Genomic DNA, 14,713 nt, shown 5'->3' with positions numbered 1-14,713 from the left:
AACAAAAAGCCAACGTCATATTGTGGCCCCCGTAGTCCCATGTAAAATTTGTCCCACAAACTTTTCAGCTACTATCATACTGTTTTGGAACTACTTATTAGTGCTACATCATCTGCATAAGCAAGTCCTGTAATGTTCACATTCTGTAGCTCGATCCCTTGTGGACTGGTTTTAGAAAATTCTCTGTCGATATTCTTTAGGACAAGATTAAATAAAATAGGCATCCCCTTGCCTCAGTGTACACTGGACTGAAAAAGGGATTTGGATTTGCAAGCCGGCCGGGGTGGCCGGGCGGTTCTAGGAGCTACAGTCTAGAACCGCGCGACCGCTACGGTCGCAGGTTCGAATCCTGCCTCGGGCATGGGTGTGTGTGATGTCCTTAGGTTTAAGTAGTTCTAAGTTCTAGGGGACTAATGACCTCAGAAAAGACCCATTTGAACCATTTTTTGGAATTTCAAGGGACGCGGTCGAGGAAGGAGGAGACGGGGGGGGGGGGGGGGGGGGGGGGAAATTGGTACCAGAAATATCTTCCGCCACACTCCATACGGTGATATACGGAGTACAGAAACGTAGACACTGGCGAAAAAACAAAAAAAAAACATTATGACAACATACTGTTACCATGTCTGTTCCTTCACACATGCGTGCGTGTCTGAGGAACAGATATTGTAATAATAAGTATTACAGCCTGGCCGGAGAAACGACGATAATACTACCGTTGAAACACCTTTGTCTCATTAACGCTGTTGCGAGAATACAGGTAAAGAAAAATTTTGGAAATCTGTGGTAAGTTCCTATGGGACTGCTAAAGTCATCGGTCCCTTGGCTTACACACTACTTAATCTAACTTATGCTAAGGACAACACACACACCCATGCCCGAGGGAGGACTCGAACCTCCGACGTGGAGAGTCGCGCGAACCATGGCAAGGCGCCTCAAACCACGCAGCTATCCCGCGCAGCAATCCAGGTAAGCTGCGAGCGATGGGCCTCAATACACTGTAGCATATGGAAGTGTGGATCGACCCTGGAAGCGTGCACGGGTAGCCCAGATTGTTAACGCAACCGCCCGCGATAAGCGGGAAATCCGGGTTTGAGTCGCGGCCCGGCACAAATTTTCATGTTTCACAAACAGCTATGATTTCCATGCGTAATACAGCTGATGTAAAAAATATTCGTAACTGCGACAAAAATCTTATTCTGTTACTCGCTCCTGTGAACGGGAACGCGTTATGCAGATCTTGGTGTCACTCGCGTCCATCTAGAAAAGTTTTTACCGAGTTTAACGAAGGCGATGTTGGCCTGATATATTCGACGATGCCCTTTGGCTACACTGACTAAAGGATCCTTCTAAGAAATACCAAATTAAGATAACCTGAAGATGCCTAAATAAGGCGAAACGCGTAGTTGAAAACCAAAAAACTAAAATTGCAACCAAGACTGTTTTTAAACAATCTTTTTAACCAATACAAAATTTCTTATTATGATCACTGCTCAAATGGTTCAAATGGCTCTAAGCACAATGGGACTTAACATCCGAGGTCATCAGTTCCCTAGACTTAAAATTACTTAAACCTAACTAACCTAAGGACATGAAACTCATCAATGCCGGAGGCAGGATTCGAATGTGGACCGCAGCAGCAGCGCAGTTCCGGACTGAAGAGCTTAGAACCGCTCGGCCACAGCGGCCGGCGATCACTTTCACCTAGAGATTAATTGCTACCTCGTTGCGTAAAGAAAGCATACAGGGTGTTCGGAAATTCGTGTTACAAGTGAGTGAGTACATGATATTACGAATAGGAACCCGTCATGCAACGGTGTTACAGAGCGTCACAGTTATAGGCCTGTAAAATTGTGTATACTGGGTTATTCCGTGATGATGTTATAAACTTTCAAGGATGATGGAAAAAGTGCTTATAGCTCCTCAGGTATGCACCTTAGAGCCCATGTTTACTACACACGTTTTCCTTGTTTTGTTCCCTACCCTACAATCTTAGCAAAAACAGTACCGGTACATGTAGTCCACTGCCAGAGTTATCAGAATGATTTTCGCTTGTAACTTTCGATTCGTTCGCCCTCCGAACCAGGGACCCTTACCTCAAATTGATACATTTGTTCTTGTCCGTCATCTTTGAAAGTTTGTAACATCACGAAATCACCCTGCCTGCAGGATGAACATTAATAAAACGGACAATCTGCAGGGGCGGATTCCAGACTGGAAATTGAGGAAAAAATATCCTATGAAGACGTGCTCGTAAGTGGACGGTGTGCGTGTAACGACAGAAAATCGTCCTGGAACACAGTACAGAATTGCATCCACGTCACAACAGGTGTTCAAAGTGGCCTCCAAGGGATTCAATGCACGCGTTGTCTGTCTAAATGGACCCAAGATCATACAAAAGCCCAAAAAGGGCTTGAAGGCTGTGTAATGTGGATGGAGTCTGTGAGGATACTCGATTTGGTATAGCCGAGGTGCCTTTGGACCGTTTCCATTAGAGATGGGCACACTCGTTCACCCTTGGGAACTAGTTCACTGGTGATCGCTCTTTTTTGGGAACCGTTCATTTTACTCGTTCGCCGTTAATTTGTGCTTGGTATGCGGTTCTTATGAAAAACCGAAAATTACTATCATAGGTGACTAAAGCTGGAAGGCGCCAAGAGGAGCCACTTGCCTCCGACCTGGATTACAGAGTTTTTATTCATAACAGAATTCTCACAGACTTCTAATTTTCGTGATTCTTCAAAACCTCTCGTGTAGCCAACAGTAGCGTTATGTGGCTGATTGCAGTGAAATAATATAAGGTGGCGCACGAAAAACCGGCCCCGAGTATAGAATGCCCGCCAATCACGCAGAATTTGTTGACTGCTACGAGCAGAGTAGATAAACATGTAATAATTAGGCAATGAAGAAATAACAAATAAGCTAATGCAAACAAGAACTTCGAAACCATAGATGACGATTGGTGGGCGACAATGAGCAGTCTAGTACTCGGGGCCGATTTTTCGTGCGCACCCTGTACCACTGAAATAGTATTATAGAAGTTACCATATTTTTTTTTACAAAATGTGACACCAGAGACTCGATTATGGAACGCGGACTTCATTCGGTTGTAAGTCGGTCTGCCTTCCAAAGGCAAAGGTCCCGAGTTCGAGTCTCGGTCGGGCACACAGTTTTAATCTGCCAGGAAGTTTCATATCAGCGCACACTCCGCTGCAGAGTGAAAATCTCATTCTGGAAACATCCCCCAGGCTGTGGCTAAGCCATGTCTCCGCTATATCCTTTCTTTCAGGAGTGCTAGTTCTGCAAGTTTCGCAGGAGAGCTTCTGTAAAGTTTGGAAGGTAGGAGACGAGATACTGGCAGAAGTGAAGCTGTGAGGACCGGGCGTGAGTCGTGCTTCGGTAGCTCAGATGGTAGAGCACTTGCCTGCGAAAGGCAAAGGTCCCGAGTTCGAGTCTCCGTCGGGCACACAGTTTTAATCTGCCAGGAAGTTTCAATGAACATGCTCTTTTACCTTGGATCAAAAAAAGACGGAAAGTGGCCACTCGTGTGTGCCGTGCCGACTTCCTTTGCATGTATAATAACAAAAAATCTTGCCTTTTTACAAGTATTTCTCCTGCTGCTTATAGAAATAGTGAAGTAAGCTGATACGCGGTTTTGTTACCTGATAAGATGTATGTATTACATACCACGTAATTTTATGTAATTTACGTAATTACCGGTCATGGACGCTGACTAGAATACGAAAAGAACCAGAAGTAAAGAGTTCAAAAAAGTTATGAAACACATCTAGAATGGGTGTGCGCAGCGAATGAAACGAACAATTCTATACTGAACTAGGAGCAGTCGGCAGTGGAAATGCGACGAGTGGCCACGCGAAGGACGCGTCCGGCCGAGCGAGACCGAGACAGACGCGAACGGGACCGAGGCTGGAGCGAGACCGGCCGACGTGCCGTTGCGGGAACGACACCGACCGTGATCATTTTGACTGACCTCAGCAGTTTGGTCCCATAGGAACTTACCACTACCATCACTAGCCACGTTCTAATGAATCATGCTCCCTTTTTTCTATAAAGTTAACCGATACCATGTAAACCATCGATTCTTGCATAGGTTAAAATTATCTCAAGTGTTTCATTAAAAGAATTCATATTATTAATTGCACAATCTAACACTAATCATTAAATTTATTTCCGGACTCAGCTATAAAATAATGTTATATCTTAAAGTTCCGTGGTGAGGTATCCAGACCATTCAAAATCAGAACAGGATTAAGACAAGGAGATGGGTTGTCACCTACCCTATTCAACTGTGTGTTAGAAAAAGTTATTAGAGAGTGGAGGAAGAAAACGACTGAAGAAGGAATACAAAAAATCAGATTAGGAAGAATAAAGGATGGATTAGAAGTAGATTGCCTCGCTTTTGCTGATGACTTAGCGATTCTGGCAGGAAGTTTGGAAGAAGCAGTCGAACAGATCAATATTCTGAATGAAACAGCAGAAAAAGCAGGACTGAAAATCTCCTTTTTCAGACAGAGTACCTAACCAATGTAAAAGAGGCACCGAACAATATGATTACAAAGTATGGCCAGATAAAGAAGGTTTCTAATTTCAAATATTTAGGGGAAATCATCCAGCCCAATGCTTCAGATAAAGAAGGAAATAAAACAAGAACAAGAAAAATGGAAATGGCATTCCAGCTAACAAAGAATGTGTACAACAAGAAGTCAGTATCAATTAACGCAAAAATAAGGCACTACAACACTGTGATTAAGCCAGAGTGTCTGTATGCATCTGAATGTTTAGCAATGAACACTAACAAGGAAATGGAAGCTATAGCAAAAAAGGAGCGAAAAATCATTAGAAGAGTACTTGGGCCGAGGTTTGAGAATGGGACTTGGAAGCTTAGAAGTATTAGAGAAGTGTATGACAAAATTGAGAAAGTGGGAGATACTATGAGGAAGAGAAGAGAAGCTTTTACGCCCATTTGAAAAGAATGAATGATGAAAGACTGACAAAGAAAATATTCATGTTTTTGACAAGAACCCCAGAACCCAAATTACCTGGTTCAAAGAAGTCAAAGCAGACTTAGAGGAGATGGGTATAGGAGAAGATGATATAACCAACAGAGACTTAATGAGAGACAAAATTCAACATTTTGAAGGATTTGAAGTGAAGAAGAGAAGAACTGGAGGAACAGTGTGGAGAGAAGACCGAAGGGAGCAGCACAGAGAGAGGATGAAGACATATTGGCAGAAGAGAAAAGAGGAGGAGCGCAATAGGAGAAATGTACATTGAAAAATAGTTGTTTAACGCGGTCCCTAGACGGCCAAAATCGGAAAAAAAATGTTATAACTTGGTGATGATTCTCCTGCTGTAAAGAAAGTTTGTAAACTCTTTGGAATACGGTTAGTGCCGCGGAATGTAAGAAGTGTTGGGCATGCCTCATATGGAAACGCACGTATTTTGCTAAACTTGTCAATAACAATGTAATTATTGGTTTTTTGAATGTGAAAATTATAAAGTTGATAAAGTTGATGTGATTTAGAAGAATAAGATAAAATAAAAAGATACTTTCAACAACAGGCAAATCTTCAACAGTTCTTTAGTGCAACAAGAACCCGTCAAGTTAAATCAAAATTTTCAGTAGTAAGAATGTATCCCTGGACAAGACTTTAAGACATCGACAACAACAACGAGATAATCAAGATAAGTAAAAAAGTTATTATTTTGTAATCTTACTCCTCTCGAAGCTTTTGAAACTAGTGAGGATACTAAGATAGTGAATTTAATAGTGATGTGTGGGAGGGTAAGATGGTACAATGTTTGTTTCCCATTGATGATGCTGTGTTCACACAGAGCCCCAATTTACATAGTTCGCACCGTCCAGGACTGGTTTTGTGAGCACGCGAATCAATTTTCGCATCTCCCCTGGCCCCTTCGGTCACCGATCTCAATATTATTGAGCCTTTGTGGTCTACTTCGGAGAGAAGGGCGTGCGATTTCTGTCCACCTCCATCATCGTTCCCTGAACTTGCCACTATTTCGCAGGAACAATGGTATAAGATTTCCTCGAATACCATGCAGGACCTGTATTTATCCATTCCCATACGAATGGGAGCTGTTTCCTACACCGTACAGACCATGATAATGTGCTGAGTCTGGTGTTTCCATATTATTGTCCACTCCACGTATATTCCAAAGGTGGGCCGAGACGCTGTTAAGCAGGCGGTCGCAGTCATCTGCGCACGCCGCTGTGGTGGATGCCATTCAGCAGAATTCCCGTTTGGAAGTCTGAGAAGCTTCACAGGCCCAGCGGTACACGGTGCAACTCGGTGGAGCTATCAGGTAGCGGCGTATTATTGTAGCTGGGAGCGCCCGTTACGATTTTGGCAAGAGCCGGTTCCCGAATTTCAGACACCCCTCCGCAAGGCGAGCACAATGGAAGACGTTACGGCCGGGCTGCACACTTCAGCCAAATCAAAATTCCCCCACGAGGGGCAGGTTCGTGTTGAGTCAGGCCAGCGAATATGCAGGGTAGCGAATTAGTGGCTAAATAACACTGCGTTCTACATCTACGGCCATTCTCTGCAGACCACTGAGAAGCCCACGACAGAGGGTATTTCCCATTCTACCAGTTACTACGACTTCCTTCCAGTCCATTCATGAAGGGAGTACGCCGCTTAAACGCCCATATACACTAAAGAGCTAAACAAACTGCCACACCTGCCTAATATCGTGTAGGGCCCCCGCGAGCATGCAGAAGTGCCGCAAAACGACGTGACATGGACTCGACTAACGTCCCAAACAGTGCTGGAGGGAACTGACACCATGAATCATGCTGGACGGCCCATAAACCCGTAGCAGTACGAAGGAGAAGAGATCTAAACAGCACGTCGCAAGGCATCGCAGATTTGCTCAATGATGTTCCTGCCTGGAGAGTTTGGTGGCCAGCAGCAGTGTTTAAACTTAGAAGAGTGTTCCTGGAACCACTACGCAGCAATTCTGGACTGTGGGGTGTCGCGTTGTCCTGCTGGAATTGCACAAGTCCGTCGGAATGCACAATGGACATGAATGGATGGAGGTGATCAGACAGGATACTTACGTACTTGTCACCTGTCACAGTCGTATCTAGACTATCAGGGCCACCCAGTACCTAGAAAATATACATATATGGCATCGAATGCTTTCCGAATTTCTCAAGGGTACTAACGCAACAGCTGTTACCAAGGACATTTGTCATGTTTATCCAAATGCACTAACGTTGGTAAGTGCCAAAGGCGAACAACTTTAGGCAATGACATTTTAAGGGCAGAAACGGAAGCAAATTCATATTAGACAACCGAGGAGCTGTCAAATACTCTTAACCAACTTTGGTCAGCGATCCAAGAAGATTTGTAGCGGACTGGTAAGGAGAAACAAGCTAACTGACCCACCATATGCAACTCATTGGTTCAGCGGTACGATACAGAAACGTATTTTGATCGCTTGTTGACAGGTGAAAAAATACAGCCAAAAATGCAAAAGGCTGTGGCTCTTTCCGAACGAATCGTCACGAGGTACAGTTAAGTCATGTTTAGAACCCAAAAAGGCGTTTGAGTGTTTGGTGGAGTATTTGCGGGGACGTTCATTCCGAAGTCCAGAAACCTGGACATAATGCGAATGCGGGCCTCCACTGAACGACTGGATCAAGTACATAGATCTTCAATTGAAAGTCGCCCAGCGACTGTCGACAGAAAAGGCGTTAATCTGCAACAGGATTACGCAAGACCGCACTGCGTAAGACGAACCCTAGAAAAAAAATTAATGAATTGGAATGAAAGGTATTGCCTCACATAGCATACTCATCCGATATTGCGCCGTCGCATTTCCGTTTATTCCGATTGCTCTAAGTGGGAAAAACTGACAATGTGGAAAATGTCCAAAATGCCATCTCTAGAGATTTTTCTCAAAAATCATTTGATTTCCATCGATCCGGCATTGAATATTTGCAAACTAGACGGCGAAAGGTTGTTGATAACGAGGGTGATTAAATCACTGATTAAAAATAAATATTTGTTAATACTCACCTGTTTGAATGTAATGTAATGTAGAAAAAAGATGTTGCTTTCTGGTTCTGCTAATACACTATTGGCCATTAAAACTGCTACATCAAGAAGAAATGCAGATGATAAACGGGTATACATTGGACAAATATATTATACTAGAACTCACATGTGATTACATTTTCACGCAATTTGGGTGCATAGATCCTGACAAATCAGTACCCAAAACAACCACCTCTGGCCGTAATAATGGCCTCGATATTCCTGAGCATTGAGTCAAACAGAGCTTAGATGGTGTGTACAGGTGCAGCTGCCCATGCAGCTTCAACAAGATGCCACAGTTCATCAAGAGTAGTGACTGGCGTATTGTGACGAGCCAGTCGCTCGGCCAAATTGACCAGACGTTTTCAGCTGGTGAGAGATCTGGAGAATGTGCCGGCCAGGGCAGCAGTCGACATTTTCTGTATCCAGAAAGGCCCGTACAGGACCTGCAACATGCGGTCGTGCATTATTCTGCTGAAATGTAGGGTTTCGCATGGATCGAATGAACGGTAGAGCCACGGGTCGTAACACATCTTAAATGTAACGTCCACTGTTCAAAGTGCCGTCAGTACGAACAAGGGGTGACCGAGACGTGTAACCAGTGGCACCCCATAGCATCACGCCGGGTGATACGCCAGTATGGCGACGACGAATACACGCTTCCAATGTGCGTTCACCACGATGTTGCCAAACACGGATGCGAACATCTTGATGCTGTAAACAGGACCTGCATTCATCCGAAAAAATTCGTGCACCGAGGTTCGCCGTCGAGTACACCATCGCAGGCGCTCTGTGATGCAGCGTCAAGGGTAACCGCAGCCACGGTGTCGGACCTGATAGTCCATGCTGCTGCAAACGTCGTCGAACTGTTCGTGCAGATGGCTGTTGTCTTGCAAACGTCCCCATCTGGTTGACTCAGGGATCGAAACGTGGCTGCACCATCCGTTACAGCCATGCGGATAAGATGCCTGTCATCTCGACTGCTAGTGATACGAGGCCGTTGGGATGCAGCACGGCGTTCCGTATTACCCTCCTGAACCCACCGATTCCATATTCTGCTAACAGTCATTGGATCTCGACGAACGCGAGCAGCAATGTCGCGATACGAAAAACCGCAATCGCGTTAGGCTACAATCCGACCTTTATCAAAGTCGGAAACGTGATGGTACGCATTTCTCCTCCTTACACGAGGCATCACAACAACTTTCGCCAGGCAACGCCGATCAACTGCTGTTTGTGTATATGAAATCGGTTGGAAACTTTCCTCGTGTGAGCACGTTGTAGGTGTCGCCACCGGCGCCAACCTTGTGTGAATGCTCTGAAAAGCTAATCATTTGCATATCACAGCATCTTCTTCCTGTCGGTTAACTTTCGGATCTGTAGCTCGTCATCTTCGTAGTGTAGCAATTTTAATGGCCAGTAGTGTTATTGTGGCACATATACACATTTTGCGCATATTAGGATATTTCCCCACTATGCATATTTTCGGTAATTCGGCTACGTCTGGTACCACCTATTCCGGATAAACGAGGTTCTTGTGTAGTAGCAACTGCGATACGGCAGCAAACATCATGAAGTCACGAGCGCGCCCATATTTTTGTTCCAAACTTAGTAAAGAGTGAGTTTTGAAGGGTGGCCTACGCCATTTAAAAGGAAAACAAGTTAGTGTGTGTGCGCTAAGCCAGGGTGCGGGGCGCGGGGTCTGAGCCGGCCCCACAAAGCGCCCTTTGTGAGCCATTTCGGCAGACCCCCCTCGCCTAACGGAATTCTGGCATCTGCAGCTCCCGAAGCCCGACAATTGTCTGCTCCGCGCATATGGGCCGGCTTCGCTACATCCGCATCCGCTCGCCGAACCCAGCGCGAAGTATTTCAACACGACCGGAGCAATGGAAACTCTAGACGGTTACAACTTACCACAAATGCTCGTTTGCGTTACAAGTCCAACATTCGTCGTTATGACTGTGTCAATGCTTCCACACGTTAAAGTGCTTATTATAAATATTTAAGCACGTTGTTGTTGTTGTGGTCTTCAGTCCTGAGACTGGTTTGATGCAGCTCTCCATGCGACTCAATCCTGTGCAAGCTTCTTCATCTCCCAGTAACTACTGCAACCTACATCCTTTTAAATTTGTTTAGTGTATTCATCTCTTGGACTCCCTCTTCGATTTTTACCCACCGTACTGCCCTCCAATACTTAAATTGCCTCAGGACACGTCCTACCAACTGATCTCTTCTTGTAGTCAAGTTGTGCCACAAATTTCTCTTCTCCTCAATTCTATTCAATACCTTCTCATTAGTTATGTGATCTACCCATCTAATCTTTAGCATTCTTCTGTAGCACCACATTTCGAAAGCTTCTATTCTCTTTTTGTCTAAACTATTTATCGTCCACGTTTCACTTCCATACATGGCTACACTCCATAAAAATACTTTCAGAAAAGACTTCCTGACACTTAAATCTGTACTCGATGTTAACAAATTTCTCTTCTTCAGAAAAGCTTTCCTTGCCATTGCCAGTCTACATTTTATATCCTCTCTACTTCGACCATCATCAATTATTTTGCTCCCCAAATAGCAAAACTCCTTTACTACTTTAAGTGTCTCATTTCCTAATCTAATTCCCGCAGCATCACGCGATTTAATTCGACTACATTCCATTATCCTCGTTTTGCTTTTGTTGATGTTCATCTTATATCCTCCTTTCAACACACTGTCCATTCCGTTCAACTGCGCTTCCAAGTCCTTTGCTGCCTCTGACAGAATTACAATGTCATTGGCGAACCTCAAAGTTTTTATTTCTTCGCCATGGATTTTAATACCTACTACGAATTTTTCTTTTGCTTCCTTTACTGCTCGCTCAATATACAGATTGAATAACATCGGGGACAGGCTACAACCCTGTCTCACTCCCTTCCCAACCACTGCTTCCCTTTCATGCCCCTCGACTCTTATACCTGCCATCTGGTTTCTGTACAAATTGTAAACAGCCTTTCGCTCCCTGTGTTTTACCCCTGCCACCTTCAGAATTTGAAAGAGAGTGTTCCAGTCAACATTGTCAAAAGCTTTCTCTAAGTCTACAAATTCTAGAAACGTAGGTTTGCCTTTCCTTACTCTATTTAAGATAACTCATAGGGTCAGTATTGCCTCACGTGTTCCAACATTACTACAGAATCCAAACTGATCTTTCCCGAGGTCGGCTTCTACCAATTTTTCCATTCGTCTGTAAAGAATTTGTGTTAGTATTTTGCAGCCGTGGCTTATTAAACTGATAGTTCGGTAATATTCACACCTGTCAACACCTGCTTTCTTTGGGATTAGAATTATTATATTCTTCTTGAAGTCTGAGGGTATTTCGCTTGTCTCATAGATCTTGCTCACCAGATGGTACAGTTTTGTCATGGCTGACTCTCCCAAGGCTATCAATAGTTCTAATGGAATGTTGTCTACTCCCGGGGCCTTGTTTCGACTTAGGTCTTTCAGTGCTCTGTCAAACTCTTCACGCAGTATCATATCTCCCATTTCATCTTCATCTACGTCCTCTTCCATTTCCATAATATTGTCCTCAAGAACATCGCCCTTGTATAGACCTTCTATATACTCCTTCCACCTTTCTGCTTTCCCCTTAAGCATACAACCACTACTATTAGGAACACCATCTTCAGCAACGCGTTTCGGGGTTTTCGCTGCCTAAGTTAACCCTACACAGGCCCGCACACAGGACTGTTTCGAGGAGGCAACTCGGAAACCTAATTTTACCTAGCTTGTCTTTCCATATTATAATATAATTTTATATTCGCGTTTCTCGTAATTGTTCCAGTGACTGGAGATGCTATGGTGACCCTGTTTCTATCTACGGCACAGTTACGTAAAGATGCAAATTATTGAATACGGCCGCGCGGGATTAGCCGAGCGGTCTTAGGCGCTGCAGTCACGGACTGTGCGGCTAGTCCCGGAGGAGGTTCGAGTCCTCCCTCGGGCATGGGTGTGTGTGTTTGTCCTTAGGATAATTTAGGTTAAGTAGTGTGTAAGCTTAGGGACTGATGACCTCAGTTGCCGGCACGGTAGCTCGGCGTGTTCGGCCAGAGAGCTGTTTAGCCTATGTAATAAAAAAAAACTGAGTGTAAGGATCAACAAAACTAACTTGAACGGATGTCATGTGACGTCCGCAACGACAAAACACAACGATCAACAACGAACAAAATAAAAAAAAGCTATCTAAGGCGCCGCAGTCGTGGACTGTGCGGCTAGTCCTGGCAGAGGCTCGAGTCCCACAGTGCTCAAAGCCATTTGAACCAAGCTTTTACACATCGCGTCTTTATAAATTTGCGGGTGGAAGAGTGGGTGGGAATCACTGTTGCGGCTCGCTTTCTGAAAATCTTGATAGCACGCCTCATTACCTCAACGTCCTAGAACGAAACACGACTATCATATTTTTTCATGGAATCGTGGAGAGGGCTGTTTACCGCTTTTTGGAAGGAACGCTTTGGTGAATAATTGGCAACACGGAGCAGAGAATCTGGTGTTGACATTTTTAAAGTAAGACGAGTATTTCGTGCCCAGATAATTTTATTTCTTTTAATATTTTGATCCTGTGTGCAATTGAAGTGCATCTCTATCTATAACTTAAGACAGCCAGCTGACAGGAGTCTGACTCTCGAAAAGCATAGCCGAGGATTACGTTCCTAATATTAGTTGTTGAATGCTAAAATATTTATAGCCTCCGGTCCTTAAGATGGAAAATATTAGATGTACAGTTAGGGTGATTGCAGCCACACAAGTTACGCTGTATCTACTTCATCAGCAATGACACATGAGAAATGCACGCTGTCAAGTTTGCTGGAAATTACACGATCACTAAGTCACGGCCTACCTTCACTCCCACAGACTTCTCGTGCTGCCTTTTTCTGCTTTGTTCATCACTTCTATTAGCTCTTCAGAAATATCTACCTTTAAGTTTCTTCTTATGGTGCTACTGTATGTATTGTCTTCCAATAGCGAAGCCGTCAGAAAAGCTCGGGCGTATATTCGAAAGAATGGAGTTAAAATTGGTTCTAGAACAACACATACACTCCTCAGCCAGAAGATTGTGACCATCTACTATCGATATAAACCCGTCCAGGTTATAGCAGCGTCATCCGCCGTGGAATGACTGCTAGTCAGACACACGCAAAGTGCATGTACACTCCTGGAAATGGAAAAAAGAACACATTGACACCGGTGTGTCAGACCCACCATACTTGCTCCTGACACTGCGAGAGGGCTGTACAAGCAATGATCACACGCACGGCACAGCGGACACACCAGGAACCGCGGTGTTGGCCGTCGAATGGCGCTAGCTGCGCAGCATTTGTGCACCGCCGCCGTCAGTGTCAGCCAGTTTGCCGTGGCATACGGAGCTCCATCGCAGTCTTTAACACTGGTAGCATGCCGCGACAGCGTGGACGTGAACCGTATGTGCAGTTGACGGACTTTGAGCGAGGGCGTATAGTGGGCATGCGGGAGGCCGGGTGGACGTACCGCCGAATTGCTCAAAACGTGGGGCGTGAGGTCTCCACAGTACATCGATGTTGTCGCCAGTGGTCGGCGGAAGGTGCACGTGCCCGTCGACCTGGGACCGGACCGCAGCGACGCACGGATGCACGCCAAGACCGTGGGATCCTACGCAGTGCCGTAGGGGACCGCACCGCCACTTCCCAGCAAATTAGGGACACTGTTGCTCCTGGGGTATCGGCGAGGACCATTCGCAACCGTCTCCATGAAGCTGGGCTACGGTCCCGCACACCGTTAGGCCGTCTTCCGCTCACGCCCCAACATCGTGCAGCCCGCCTCCAGTGGTGTCGCGACAGGCGTGAATGGAGGGACCAATGGAGACGTGTCGTCTTCAGCGATGAGAGTCGCTTCTGCCTTGGTGCCAATGATGGTCGTATGCGTGTTTGGCGCCGTGCAGGTGAACCCACAATCAGGACTGCATACGACCGAGGCACACAGGGCCAACACCCGGCATCATGGTGTGGGGAGCGATCTCCTACACTGGCCGTACACCACTGGTGATCGTCGAGGGGACACTGAGTAGTGCACGGTACATCCAAACCGTCATCGAACCCATCGTTCTACCCTTCCTAGACCGGCAAGGGAACTTGCTGCTCCAACAGGACACTGCACGTCCGCATGTATCCCGTGCCACCCAACGTGCTCTATAAGGTGTAAGTCAACTACCCTGGCCAGCAAGATCTCCGGATCTGTCCCCCATTGAGCATGTTTGGGACTGGATGAAGCGTCGTCTCACGCGGTCTGCACGTCCAGCACGAACGCCGGTCCAACTGAGGCGCCAGGTGGAAATGGCATGGCAAGTCGTTCCACAAGACTACATCCAGCATCTCTACGATCGTCTCCATGGGAGAATAGCAGCCTGCATTGCTGCGAAAGATGGATATACACTGTACTAGTGCCGACATTGTGCATGCTCTGTTGCCTGTGTCTATGTGCCTGTGGTTCTGTCAGTGTGATCATTTGATGTATCTGACCCCAGGAATGTGTCAATAAAGTTTCCCCTTCCTGGGACAATGAATTCACGGTGTTCTTATTTCAATTTCCAGGAGTGTATTATCAGTGGGCGCGCTGGCCGTGTG

General features: G+C 45.6%; 1 protein-coding gene across 1 annotated transcript in view; it reads right to left on the bottom strand.

Moving 5' to 3' along the window:
• LOC124553767 (insulin-like growth factor 2 mRNA-binding protein 1) overlaps positions 1–14,713 on the bottom strand; it is an 885,110-nt gene that overhangs the window by 141,809 nt on the left and 728,588 nt on the right.

Source organism: Schistocerca americana, chromosome 11 (genome assembly GCF_021461395.2).
Source record: "Schistocerca americana isolate TAMUIC-IGC-003095 chromosome 11, iqSchAmer2.1, whole genome shotgun sequence".
NCBI classification, from domain to species: Eukaryota; Metazoa; Arthropoda; class Insecta; order Orthoptera; family Acrididae; genus Schistocerca; species Schistocerca americana.
The sequence above is the reverse complement of the archived record's forward strand: the minus strand, read 5'-3'. Positions and strand labels throughout refer to the sequence as shown.